Genomic DNA, 14,522 nt, shown 5'->3' with positions numbered 1-14,522 from the left:
GCAGTTGTGACCAATCACAACAGCTGTCTCTCAATGGAAGGGAGGACTGCGTGCTGGGGATGTCTGCAGCCTGTAATTGGCTTCCGGCCCATTGGCCTCGGCACTGAAACAGTATATGGTGGGGGGCCTGGAGGCCCCTGTTCGCTAAGGGCCTGGGTCGCAATTGCGACCCCCTAGTGGTACGTTCATGCCAATGTGGAAAACCAGCTAGGAATCCCAGGTGCTGTTAACTTTTTTGCCTATCTCTGGATCAACTTTGCAGAATAGGATGAACTGGATGGACGTGTCTTTTTTCAGCCTTAAACACTATGTTACAATGTTATTATTAGACCAGTAATGACCAAGTACACTCAATCAATCGGAGATGCAAGAATATAGTATAATTTGCACTTTTGTATGTACTATATGTACTTAAAACTTAGGTATAAAAATAGTGTAAAATTCATATAAAATATAGTATTTGCTTGTTAATTGACTTCCTATAATACCCGCCCTAGTGTGTGTGAGAAATTAGATTGTGAGTGACCTAAGGGGCAGCAATTATGAGAATGCTGACAATCTCTGTATAGTGAAGAATGATGGAAGGAGCATCATGGTTTGGGGCTGCCTCAAGGCCTGGATGGCTTACAATTATTGAGGGAAGAACAATTCTAACAGGTATCAAAACATTTTATGGCATAATGTAAGAGCAGCAGTCCATGACCTCAAACTGAGGACCTGCAGGTGATGTAACAGGACAATGGCCCAAAGCACAAGTAAATAAACTACAGAATAGTTGAATAATGAAGATTTTTTTTTTTAAATGGCCAAGCCAGACATTAACCCTATTGAGCTTCTGTGACCAGACCTGAAGAGAGCTGTGCCTGCTAGGCATCCCAAAAATATTGATTAAATGAAAGAATGGTTGAAACTTCCTCCTCAATATTGAGTGAATCTTATTTGCAGCTACAGGAAAATTTTGGTGGAGGTGATTGCTGCTAAAGGAGAATCTACAAGTTATTAAAAGGCGAGGGCTCACTTGCGCTTGACAAAAGATATTAATGGTACATGTTTTATTAGTTTAGTTAGATTGTGTTTGCCTTTTATTGTGACTTAGGCTAACTTCACACGGGCGAGCGCAATATGGGGACATAAATTCTGTATTAGTGTATCTTGACACCACCAGGAAGTCCTGGTGGAGTCAAGATTGACAGGGAGGGTGACGCCCCCTTGTCCCTGAATGGCTGCACAGCTGGCAGGGCTGTAGGTCCTGGAAGGCCAGTAAAGCGCTGGTGAAAAGCCATACATTGTCTGCCGTTGCAGCCCCAGGCGAGAAAGCAGTGAGGAGAAAGAGCGGTGAAGCGCCTTCTCCTGCAGTCCACAAGCGGCTCTCCCCCGGCGTAAGTTTCAGATGTCACCGCAGCTGGGAACACAGTGCGGCGGGAGGAGCCACCGTGACAGCCGACCGGACACACAGTGCAGTCCGACAGCAGGGATGGCAGAGCGCTGTGGAACAGCAGCACGATAGTCAGCAAGGCATGTTCAATTGCGCACGGCAAACAAAAATGCACTGATTGAAATGGCTAATGACTTTCAGATGTGTTCTTTTTCCAGCGAAAATATGCAGTGTTTCATGCACCTCCTTGCATATTGTGCACTCATTTGTGCACCCTCCATTGACTTCAATGGGGACCTTTGGTGCGCAAATACGCAGAAAAATAGAGCATATTCTATTTGCACCTGTAAAATAGGGAAATGTAAACGAATCTATTGAAATCAACAAGTTTAAATCTCTGCGTATTGCACGTGCAAATACACCCATGTGAAGCAGTTACCTTGGATAACACTCCGACTATATTTTATTGGTGGTCAATGTAGAAGTTCAGGTAACTCCAAAAGGTTTGCTTACTTTTTCTGTATATTGCAATTTCTATCAATTTGTATTGCTAGACGGTAGTCTAGCAGGGAGTGCACCACATTGCTCTTCTTCACCTTATGCTGCTGACTTCTATATTTTATGTTTTCTTCTAGATGGATCCTTTTTGAAACCCAAGGGCTTGTTTTGTGTCTCGTGGCTTAACTGTTTCCTGTTATAATTCTGTATTACAGAAAATGAAGTCCTTGAGACCCCGCCTCCAGAGCTGGTATAGCTGAGAACAATTCCGTTGCAAAAATACTAATTTCATTTCTTGTCCTCCTTATTTTCTTGCTCTTACTTGGTGACAAGATGACAAGACTGTCTGAGCCACAACTGAGCTGCAGAGAGGGTAAGCACTGGCTGCTGGATTACTTTATCTCCATCTTCATGCATTTATATTTCTGTTTGCTAAATCTCCAACTTCCTAATCTCATGTGCCGTTACTCTTCCAGCCACAAGAATTTTAGTTTTTATTCCTTTTTTTAGAGAACACATTTTCCAAGCTTGGTAGTTGAGATATGTCTCTAGTTAGTTATTTATAGAGCAGCCATGTATTTTCTGTAGTGTCGGAGGAGTCCGTAGGGTATTGTTATGGCTGTTAGTGAAATGAACATACTACAACTCTTTAGGGTCTATACTCCTGCCTTATAGATGTTTTCCGTTATATATAGTATGTAGTCTTCAAGGTGTCTGTCTTCTAAACCCAGTATAGCATTTGTCTGTATCTGGGGATGTATATACATGCTTTATTGGACTTGTTGATTATGATCTTTTTGGTATGTGTATGCCAAGACACAAACTTGCCCATCTACACTATCTATGCATGCAGCCTACTTTTAGCAGTCACTCTATCATTTTTTCAATTGTGGATTTAACATTTCCAGAATTTCAGGGTTAGCAGCCATGCATCATGACAAAGAGTAAAATAGTTCTGCCATGCACCACTGCGACACTTTGCACCATACTACAATCCAACTGACCAGGATTGTTTTTTGGGGGGATTTTTGAATCATATGTGCAACTGATTAATAGCACTTTAATGAGTGGTCCCAGATTAGGTTGCCTTACTCTGTAAAAATTTGTGACTAAATAATAGGACTTATGCCACAGTTAAGACCAATGCCAATAAGCACCTATTAATACAAACTCAAATAGACATCAGTTTAACACTTTCCGTATATTTTTGTAGCTTATTCTGAGTACTGTTTCTAAATGAACATTGAGGAGATATTATGCCACACCCAATACATTTTGGGGTGTATTCAAATGGTGTGGTTACAATGCGGTTAAAACAGCATCAAAAAGGCGTATTGAAACAACTGTATACAGTTTTACTACAGTTTACTGGGGGTTTCACTGTTGACGTCACTGGCTACTGCAGCCAATCCCAGAATTCGGCGTCCAAGCTGCTGCAGCAGTCTGTGATGAACCATAAACAGGCTAACTGAAGCCTATCAACACAGACCTGGTGCAGAGAATGGAGCTGCCGAGAGCTGGAAGAGGTTATATGATCTTTTATTAATTTGAAAAATGGGAATATAAAAAAAACACCTTTTAAGGCATCTGTATTTATTTAGGGCTTGGTGGGAGAGCTGGGAGTCTATATTTATTTAGGGGATCTGTTTTGTGTTCTGTTAATTCAAGGGTTTAGGTCTGGGATCTTTATATATGGATCTGGTCTGGATTTATGGGGTCTGGTCTGGGGTACTAATTTTTTAGAGGTCTGATTTGGATAGTTTTTATTTAGGTATCTAGTGTGTTTTTTTATATATGAGCTCTCTATTTAGAGAGTCTAGTCTTGGATTTGGTTTAGAGATCTAGTCTGGGGTCTGTATTTAGGGGGTTTGGATTGGGTCTGTATTTAGAAGGTCAAAACCTAGGGCTTCATATAAGGCCAAATTTCACATATGTACTACCATTTTTTCATAATTGCAGCAAAACTGTTGCGTTTTTTTTTTCTAACGCTGATTATATGTAGTTGCCATGGTGACAATAATGGGCAACAAAATAACTCATGATAATACATGCTATGGTGATTGTATTTCAGCATAGATGTAATATATATATATATATATATATATATATATATATATATATATATAGTGCACCTATCTTTTCATGTGAATTTTCTAAGCTGTTGTGTGTGTACATAAAAAACACTATTTCTATCTATTATAGGACTTTTAGGCCTCTTTCACACTGGCTACAAAATCTCACTACAAAATCATCACTACAAAACGCATGTATGTGAAGCTCTTGGTTTCCAATGGGTTCTTTCACATGAGCGATGTTTTGTAGCCTGAAAGTACCCATTAGAAACCAAGAGCTTCACATACATGCGTTTTGTAGCGATGATTTTGTAGTGAGATTTTGTAGCCCGTGTGAAAGAGGCCTCTTCCTCAATTTTCACCAATTTTACCATCAGCAGGCTCCATATCGAGTTGTCAGTTTTCCAAGAGCTGCTATGTATCTCACTGCACACAAAGAAAAGGGATCCTGTTCCCCTATCAATACACATGTAGCGAACTTGTCTGTGATAACAAGTTATCTTATTTTAAGCTATTGATAAATTATTGTCTAATCTCAACACAACAGTCATTAAAAAACTACTAAAATGGCAAATAAACTGTGGTACAGAACATTTTCTTAAAGTGGTTTTCTAAGCTATTTTTACTGATGACCTAACCTCAGGTTAAGTCATTAATAGTTTATCTCCGTGTCCTGGGTTTTGTTGGAGATAGCGAATGTCCGAACAGCTGATCAGTCGAGGTTCTCAGCAGTGGGACTTAGTTGATCATATATTGATGACTTATTCTGAGGATAGCTCATCAATAAAAATACCCCAGAAACCCCCTTTTAAGTATTAAGAGTCATGTGAATCTTTGCTACATTTATATTTCTCACACAAAAGCGAAGGCAAAAGGTACTGGCTAAGTTAAAGGGCTTTTTGCACTAATGACAATTAACACCTATTCATATTATAGGGAATAACTGTGTGATCTCTGGGGACCCACAATGATCCTGACATCTGCATATGTAGATAATAACATCCTGGTCCCCTCTATAATTGTCATACATGTATTGTCTCATGTGGATGCACTGTGCAAAACTGTCATGTCAATTTTCTGTATGTATGTTGCACAGCTGCGGCGTCTGAAGGGTTAACTCCCATACAATCATTGCCTGTTAGCTCTGCTGCTAAATGTATCTATCCTACTGTGTCATGTGGTACAAGAGAGGTTATAAATGTGAGTGTCTGGGAGCGGGAGTGGTTGTTGATGATCATCCATCTACCAATGCTGTTGGAGGATCTACGGTGATGCAGGAAAGCACCTTTAGCTTTCCTGCATTGAAAATGGAGAGGGAGAGGCTCCCTATGGAGGAGCTGAGGATCTTCCCTCTTCCCCTATCTGCTGGAGAAACCGCAGGGGCACAGGGAGACACCTCTGGTTTCCTTGTGTCTAACATGTAGGAGACAGAGAGACATCCCTACCACATGTGAAACACATAAGAGACTGAGTGAGTCACTAAAAACCCCCAGAGTGAGAGCAACACCCAAGTATTTCTGTGTAAAGCGACCCATAATACCAGGTACCCGTTCACACTACAGGCATTTTCCTGTGTGGCCGTCTGCCATTAAGATCACCACACAGAGGTATGTGATTGTGACACCCACGCAGAGAATATGTGAGGTGCATCTAGGTTAAGCCTTTTTCTAAGTAAGTATGTGGAGAGGTTCTTCTCTTTTTACCTTCTCCGGAGTATATTTAATGTCCAGGATCGGTGACATAGATAACGTGGACTATAGGGCCGTATTGTTCCTGTGTATTTTTCATCCCAATCTCTGAGCTTTTGCCTGTAACTGCTGCCGTGAATGATACCTGTAATTGTCTGTTTATTCAAGTTTACCAAAGTAAAGTTTACTGGGTCTCAACCATTCCTTAGGTCCCGAGGTACGATAGACAAGTCTCTGTGTTTATTATTCCGCCATATAGAATAACGGTGTGGGAACAGTGGCGTCACGACGTGATATATTGATATATATATATATATATATACTTCCACAAACATTCCCCTCAGTTTCACCACTCAGCTACACTGTGACAGGGACTAGGCCTACAGCCATACACAAGTCCCAGTGATTATTACTCCTTCTTATTACACATAACTTAAAAGGGCTGTAAACTAATAATGAGCTATACTCAGGATAGGTCATCAATAGCAAATCAGTAGGGGTCTGCCACCTGAGCCCCCCACCAGTCAGCTGGTTGCAAGGCCAGTGTGCTCCTGTGCTTAGCTGATTTTTGCATGAAGCAGACAGCTCCATTCTCTCACTGGCCAAGCTTTGAATTACAGGCATTGAAGTGAACGTGAACTTTGCCTGTAATACCAAACTTGGTCACTGCAGCGGGAACGGAGCTGTCTGCTTTCTGCAGAAATCAGCTCAGTGCACAAACATACTGGCCTGGATAACATCTGATCAGCAGGGCTCGCAGACAGCAGACCTCCATCAGTCTACTATATCTTATCCTAAGAATAGTCCAGTAGTAGAAGTTTACAACTGGAGAACCCCTTTATGTTCCCCATGTGAATGTAGCAGTGATGCCACTCCATTCACCTCTATGTGACAAAGGAAGATTACCGAGCACATCTATCTTCTTGGAAGTGAATGGACTAGTGGTCAGCAATGCACACCATGGCTGCATTCACATGGGGAACCTGAGGATGCAGATGCTGGGATCGCTGTGGGTCCTAGCAGTCAGATTCCAGCAATCAGACATTTATCCTCCATACTGTGGATTGGGGATTAATTTCATTAGTGGGAAAATTAGCAAAAACCGGTTGTGCTTTTGGGTGTAGCTTCACACAGAATTAGTGACCACACTTTCCTATGTTACATTATTATATCAGAGAGATACAGAATTTATTCCATTTACATAAGCCAGTCCCTAAACATTTCTTACCTAATGAGTTGACAAGTAGTGCATAGGATTCCTTCATTTCACCACGAAATTAATATAGATCCCAGATTCCCAAAGTGAATCACACTCAGACCGGAAAATAAAATCCAAGACCAGAATAGGTAAAGAAAATCCCATAATAAATACAGACTCCAGACCAGACCCTAGAATACAGAGCAAGACCCCCAAATTTATTCACACATCAGACCAAACTCCAGAATACATGCAGAGTACAGATAGTAGAATAAACTCAGGCCTCCAGTCAATAAAAGACAATAGAAAGCACAACAGAGGACATCTAACTGTATTAAAAGTAGCAGTAGACTGATAAATAAATGCAGACCCCTAAGGTAATACAGAAACCCTCTGATTTCTTTTGTACAGTCTTGGTGGGCCCTCTGGCTTGAAGAACTGACTAGATATGGTCATGTGACTATTTCTTACTGCTGGGACAATACTTCCTGCGGTGCAGTGTGTCTGTATGTTTTACATGGATCGGCCTTCTCATCTGAATACCAGTTGGGTCAGTGGTTTACTGGCTGTGAGACAGTAGTAGCAGCATCTCTACAGTATGTCTCTCTTTCACTCTGCAACTGCTCCCATCTCTTACTCATCCTCTCTTCATAGACTTCTGTGGGTATCAGGTGTAACCTGATCTCTCATCTATATGACTTTTATCAGTGAACTGAGGGTGAGTAATCAGTGCAGGAAGAGGGGTAATGTGTTAAAGGGGTTTTCTAGGGAAATGCTATTGATGACCTATCCTCAGGCTAGGTCATCAATAGTTGATTGGCTGAGGTCCGGCACTCAGGACCCAAACCGATCAGATGATCGGGTGCCCATTGTCAACACCGCTACACACAGAGCATGGAGGAGAAATGGTAACTCCAACCAACTCCTGTGCAGTGACTGTCGCTTGTAACTGTAGGCACAGCTCATGAAAGCTGCACCTGCAGTAACAAGCACCTGCAGTAACAAGGGGATCGGAGTTGAGTGCTTCTGCTCCAACCTTTGTGTGTTGTGGTGCTGACAGCAAGCGCCTGATCAGTGGATCAGCTGGGGTCCCGAGCAGCAGACCCAGACGATCAAGTATTGATGACTTATCCTAAGAATACATCAATAGTATTTCCCTGAAAACTCCTTTAAGTGAAAAATGAGCATCTTTCTGTAATAACATTTATTACAAGTTTCTAAGGCTATGGGACGGATATGCTGCGGGAATGGCTGCTGCAAAATTTCCGGTGTACAATCCATAGAATTTTGAAAACCCAGCTAAATGAATGAATTCCAGTGATTTTTCGTCTACACGGACTGGTAAATATCCGCTGTGTAATTGTGCTTGCGGAGCGGATTTTAATGTTGCAGAAATACAGCGTATGTGCAGCTTTTTCTGCACATTTACGCAGCAGAATTTAACATAGCTGTAGTATAGAGGAACAGAGGGGAAATACGTATAAGTGAACGGAAATTAAAATCCCATTAAAATCCATACAGAAAAAATGCAGCCGAGTAAAATGACACAAAATCCGCAACAAACAGCAACTTTATGTCTTGCAGATTTCAGGGCGGTTAATCAGCTACCCTGCGAAAAGTCCGCAGCAGACATTACACAGCGTATCCGTCCCATGTGACCACAGCCTAATATTCACTTATACTATGTATTTATAAGAAAATTGTAACATTTGTACACGCCTTTATAGCACTTTTTTGTTTTCTTCTTGTAGATATCCTTCAATAGTCTTGTAATGTTCTGTGAACATGTAACAGTGAGATAGCTTCATGGAAACGCAAGTCTGATGTGACCTCAGATACATGATCAAATAAGGTGAGGAGCATAAATGACATTTTTTTTTAAATTGCTACTCTTTTTACACAGTTACGGCTACTTTCTAATAAGTGGCGCTGTAAAGGCATTGTTCCATCTTCCAACAGATAGGTCGAAATCCACAACTAGGTCTGTGACAATATCCACATCTAACACATGCAGATATAGCTGTGAATTTGCCCCATGTGTACGTGCCCTTAGATAGTTTCACAAATTCTCCTGTATATTTCCTGTACATGTGACCCAATGGGTGATGTATGGCATGGTACAACATATTTCAAGTTCAAACATCTCAGTTGTTGGTTAAAGGGCCACTGCAGTGAAAACTTCTCACTGGTGTTATGTATACCCTAATAGGGCACCTGCACACGGCGTACCTGCTTACCTTAATTTTTAACTGTACTGCGGACACATCGCACGGCGAGCCGTCGGATATGCGCAGTGCAGATCTTGTTTTTAAAACTCTTGCTTTTTCCGCATCATCGCCTAGCGACGACGCGGAATCCGTGACCTTTCCGCAACGCCATTACGGAAAGGTCAGGGATTGGACGGTTTCAATAGAAGACATCCACGTGAAATCTACGGAAAAATGGGAGCATGCTGCAATTTTTCCTCTACTTGTGGAAACCGAAATCAGTTTATGCAAGTGTTCAGAAAGCATGTTATGCGCAGCATTTGCTGCGGCTCCTGATGCAGTTTCCGCAGCAAATATCCACCCGTGAGCCGGAGGCCTAAGGCTTAAAAGAAGTCTGTCTTCATACTGTATTTATGCTAAATTGGGTTATTTACTTTGTTTGATGCAGTATTTTTCTTAATATCCTTTTTCTCTGTTCAGCAGTATAAACTCCATGATATTCATGAGTGGCGACTGCCCCCTCCGCCCCACTCCATACCCGCAGATGATTGACAGCTTTCTTCCTATACTGTGCATAGGAAGAGAGCTGTCAATCAGCAACTAGGTGGAAAGCCAGAACTCACAAGCTTGAACACTGTATAGCGAAGACTACACAGTAGACCCTGCCCTCAGATAGGGCCCCATAAATGTGGTGACAAGTCCCCTTTAAAGCAAATATGTCATGGTGGTGCAAACTGCAATAATCAGGAGAACAGTTTCAGATAGTTTTGCATCCTCTTTGCAAGTAAAGCCCCATGGTAATTGTGCACAGCCACATTAGGGCTTAGTACAGTACATATTCGAAAGGAATTCTATGAATATCTCAAAACCTAGCTTTACCACTCCCAATGCTCTGCTGCAGCACCAGGTCTTCAGGCTAAGTCTGTTGTACACGGAAAAACAGAATAAACTGTCTGATTTACTGGCTAGACTGTCTGATAACATTGCGAAATAATGCACTATTTTTATGCAGTCAGATGATATGCACATGTGGCTGGTCCCATAGGCAACCTTCAAGCACAGATCATCATATGGTTCTGCAGTGTTGTAGCCTTAAAGTCATTTGGCTTGTTCCTAGGAAAGCACCAACCCCCCACCCCCACCCCCCACCTAATATATTTTTATTTTTTCCCCATTTCATTCCACTGGAACTGACACTTCAGGGGACTTTCCATGTAAACAAGACAGTCTGACAACAATATATCTTTTGTAGAACGCTTCAGAAATTGAAGCAAGGGCCATATTTTGCCTGTGGGAAGTTTTCTTTTTTTTTTTAGAGATTTCAGAAAATGCTTTCTAAAGAGGATTTTCACCCAAAAAGCGTAAAGAGAATCAGTTAGCAGATTCAGGCTAGCAGAACCATGAAATACGGACAGGCTCCCTCAATACTTACGACTATGTTATAGAGAAATATTGTGTAAGAACAAGAGTCATTTGGGCAGCTCTTTGCCAGTTTTTCTTCACCCAGTTCAGATTGACAGGTCTTTCCCTATTTGTCACAGCATGTCAGAGTATAGCATAGCTGTATCTATGGACAGGATCTGTATAAATTGGGAGATTGGGTAAAAAAGGGCCAAATTAGGTTCACCACGGATCAATGTAAGGTTTTGCACGTGGGCAGAGGACGTGCATGTCACCATTACACACTGAATGGGAAACAACTGGGTAACACTGACACTGATAGACAAGTATAGAATTTTTTTTTTAATGACAGAACCCCTTTTAGGGTGCGTTCACACGAGCGCATAAACGGCGCGTTTTTGCGACCAAACGTATATACGTGACCATCTGAGGTGATGGTTTCGAATGTATTCGTTCACATGGGCGATTTTACGGTGCGTAAAAACGTCAACCCGCAGAAAACCGAACATACGCGAACGAAATATGTGACGGCGAATATTCGATGGCCGAAAAGATCGTTTGAAAAGTAGGAACAAACGAAAATACGCTTTCTAGCTCTGGTCATGATCGCCGAAAAACGTTCTTTCCGGCGATTATACGCTGCGCACATGCAACGTAAATACGCCTACGCTCGTGTGAACGCACCCTAACTGTAAACTTAACTGGAGCAACCAGTGTCAGGAAGCTGCTGCCAAGGCAAATAGGATCATAGGGTGAATTAAAAGAAGTCTAGTGGCACACAATGAGAGCATTGTTCTTCTTCTTTACAAGTGACTGGTCAGACCACACATGGAATATTGTGTACAGTTTTTGGCACCGGTACTCAAGGACATATCAGAGCTTGAGCTGGTACAAAGGTGGGCAACTAAAGTAATAAATTGAATGGTTGGACTACAATACCCAGAGAGGTTATCAAAATTGGGGTTATTTAGTTTAGAAAAAAGACATCTGAGGGGCAACCTAATAACTATATTAGGGAACATTACAAAGATCTCTCCTATCCTCTATGTATACCCAGGACTGTGTCTGTAACAAGGGGGCATCCTCTACATCTAGAGCAAAAAAGGTTTCTACACCGACATAGAAGAGGGTTCTTTACTGTAAGAGCAGTGAGACTATGGTACTCTCTGCCTGAGGATGTGGTGATGGCGAACTCGCTGAAAGAGTTCAAGAGGGGCATGGACATCTTTCTTGGGCAATACAACACTATATGTTATAATCAGTAATAACTTCAGAAGGGTCGGTGATCCGGGGATTATTCCAGATTATTGTCAGATTGAAGTCAGGTAGGAATTTGTTTCCTTAAATGGGGAAAATTGGCCTCTGCCTCATTGGTTTTCTTTTTGTCTTCCTCTGGATCAACATTGGGAGGTAATAGGCTGAACTGGATGAACACATGTCTTTTTTCGGCCTTACATACTATGTTACTATGACAGATGCCCTTTAAAATGCTCATATATCAGTGAATCAAAAGGTACAGCGATAGTCAAAGATCAGTAATGTCTACAGAAATCTTGCAATTTTCATTCTTAACAGACATTTTTGCAAAAGTAAAAAGCTGAGGATACCAAAACCTCTCACTGTTACGGTACGTTGACATGGGATGGAAATGTGGCGGATTTTCTGGCAGATTTGTGTAGGGAATAGAGATGAGCGAGTATACTCGTTTCGAGTAATTACTCGATCGAGCACCGCGATTTTCGAGTACTTCAGTTCTCGGGTGAAAAGATTCGGAGGCGCCGGGTGGCGGGGGGAGGCGTGGCGGCGCGGGGGGTAGCAGCAGGGAACAGGGGGGAGCCCTCTCTCTCTCCCTCTCCCCCCCCCCACTCCCCGCTGCAACCCCCCACTAACCCACGGCGCCCCCCGAATCTTTTCACCCGAGTACGGAAGTACTCGAAAATCGCGGCGCTCGGGCGAAAAAGGGGCGTGGCCGAGTAGGCTCGCTCATCTCTAGTAGGGAAAAATCATAGTGGAATATAGCATAGTAACATAAAGCTGACAAAAGACTTGTGCCCATCTAGTTCAGCCTATTACCCCTTTTACACTGACCTATCAGGGTACTTATAGGTTATCTAACGTGATGTTTTTGCTGCCGGTATTCTGCTGTGGAAAAACCTGCAGCAAATACACACCAAATCTGCAGTGTAGAACGTTGAATGTCCACTGTGTTATCTCAATGGAGAGGGGTGGGGGAGCGAGAGGAGAGAAATCTCCTGCACTGCCCCGCCCCCCTGCTGGCTGCTCCATGAGCGAGCCAGCTCTGCTAGCTCCTGTGCAGGAGCACGGGAGCAAGGAAACACAGGGACGATTGTCGGGCATGGTTTGCCCAACATTCGTCCCGTGTAAATAAGCCTTTAGGCTCTGGTACAAACTTAATTGACGTTTGATAAATTCTGTAAGCAAATCAAGGTTGTGCTTGTTGCTAAACATGCGCTAGTTCACCTAGGAATAGTCTCTATCCTCAAACTGACATGTAATGATAATACCTTTGGCTGAGGACTGTCCTTTCTGGGTCACCGTCTGTCAAAGTGTGACTTTGCTTTCGGATATGAGTCACTAAGACTTGTTTCCAAGTGCTCCTTAGGTTGGTTACTTCAATTTCACTGTGATCGTCACACTTGAATAAGTCCTTGAAGCTGGTTGCAGGGACTTCTGAATACGGTGCGCATTGCCTGTAGATTCAGTCATGGCCCGTACACAGAACACCTATCTTCTGCACTATCAGCTCCTACTAGCATGTTCTTCTGGCTCAGTTGGAAGTTGCAGTATCAATGACCAGGACTCACAAAGTCCAGCTGTAGGTCTCTTTCTCTCTGCACTTTAGAAAACTGCTGACTCTCCGCAGAACCTAGGGCCTGTCTTTTATACCTACCACTTCAGTGTGCAGCTCAGGTTCTACCAGTCCACAGCAACAAGATCAGAGTGAACACACTCATGTGACCTCTCTCTAAAAGTCCTGGCAGGGCCAGAAAACAAGGTAAAATAGTAATATACACATATTGGCATTTAAGCCCTTACATTTATATACTAATGCCGAGGGGTGTGTGATTTCCACCTCCTCCCCTCTGCAGTCTGCTAGGTTTGCCTTCCTCCCTTTCTAACCTGATACAGGGGTGATCTGCTCTTCAGGAAGACTTGGATGCTTACCTTCTTCTCCACACTGATTCCCCAAGTACAACCTCCTCCTCACTGCAGATATCTCTAATGCTAAGAAAAGGGTCAGGGAGAGTAGAAACAGCCAACCCAGCCAGGAGCTTTGTGCTGTCAAACCCATGTGAGAAGCAGTAGCACCACCAGCTAGGCATGTGAGGAAGTCACAGAATCTATAGCTACAAAATGGTATGATATTTTCAATGAAGATTATTTACAAAGTTGCTTAATTTTGCATTTAAGAAGCAAATGAATAATAACAAAATATTTCAGTGGCCATAGCTAAGGTGATTTCTTGTATATATATATATATATATATATATATATATATATATATATATATATATATATATATATATATATATATATATATATATCTCAATAGGGCTACTATTTTCTTTCCTCCCCAAAAATACAATATTTTAACCATTGCCGGTGCCATAGCTGTTTGTGACTTCGGTAAAGCTCAGAAACGACATATGTTTTCTGTTGTTAGCCACCCTTGATGTTTTGTAACCGGGTCACAAGACATCCTGTTTGTACTTCAACAAACCCTTGCAAAATTATTGTCACACATGCAGCTGCCTCAAGTTCCTAGTTACTTTCCATGCCTCGAGTTGTCATGTTCTCATGGCTTTGAAACTTCTGATTTGACAGAAATGTTCAGTAATCAGTCTCACTATATTCTGCAGATGTTGGTGACAGAAACATATACTCCCCTGATGAGCCAACAGACCACTGCAAGAAGACAGGCAAAAACACAATGCTAAAGTAAAGGTAAACTCAGAATGATCAAATATGATTTATAATGATAAAATGTTATGTTTTGTAGCACATGTACGAAGGGTTTAGTGCTTCTTAAAGGGGCTGTCTGAGTTGTACCATCTCTGGATA

The 14,522-nt window shown here is 42.1% G+C and overlaps 1 protein-coding gene across 3 annotated transcripts in view; it reads left to right on the top strand.

Annotated features, from left to right (window-relative positions):
• Positions 1 to 2,129: 2,129 nt before the first annotated feature.
• P2RY8 (P2Y receptor family member 8) overlaps positions 2,130 to 14,522 on the top strand; it is a 45,296-nt gene continuing 32,903 nt past the window's right edge. Inside the window, exons 1-3 of one of the 3 annotated variants that reach the window (XM_066598635.1) lie at positions 2,130 to 2,246; positions 8,583 to 8,683; positions 14,321 to 14,405. The gene's annotated coding sequence lies outside the window, so the exon portion shown is untranslated. Of the gene's footprint in view, positions 2,247 to 3,320; positions 3,400 to 8,582; positions 8,684 to 14,320; positions 14,406 to 14,522 lie in introns of those variants that run through there. The other 2 variants (XM_066598636.1, XM_066598637.1) reach the window with 2 other exon arrangements.

This window comes from Eleutherodactylus coqui, chromosome 4 (genome assembly GCF_035609145.1).
Source record: "Eleutherodactylus coqui strain aEleCoq1 chromosome 4, aEleCoq1.hap1, whole genome shotgun sequence".
Classification (NCBI taxonomy): Eukaryota; Metazoa; Chordata; class Amphibia; order Anura; family Eleutherodactylidae; genus Eleutherodactylus; species Eleutherodactylus coqui.
This window is presented reverse-complemented; position numbering and strand designations above follow the sequence as displayed.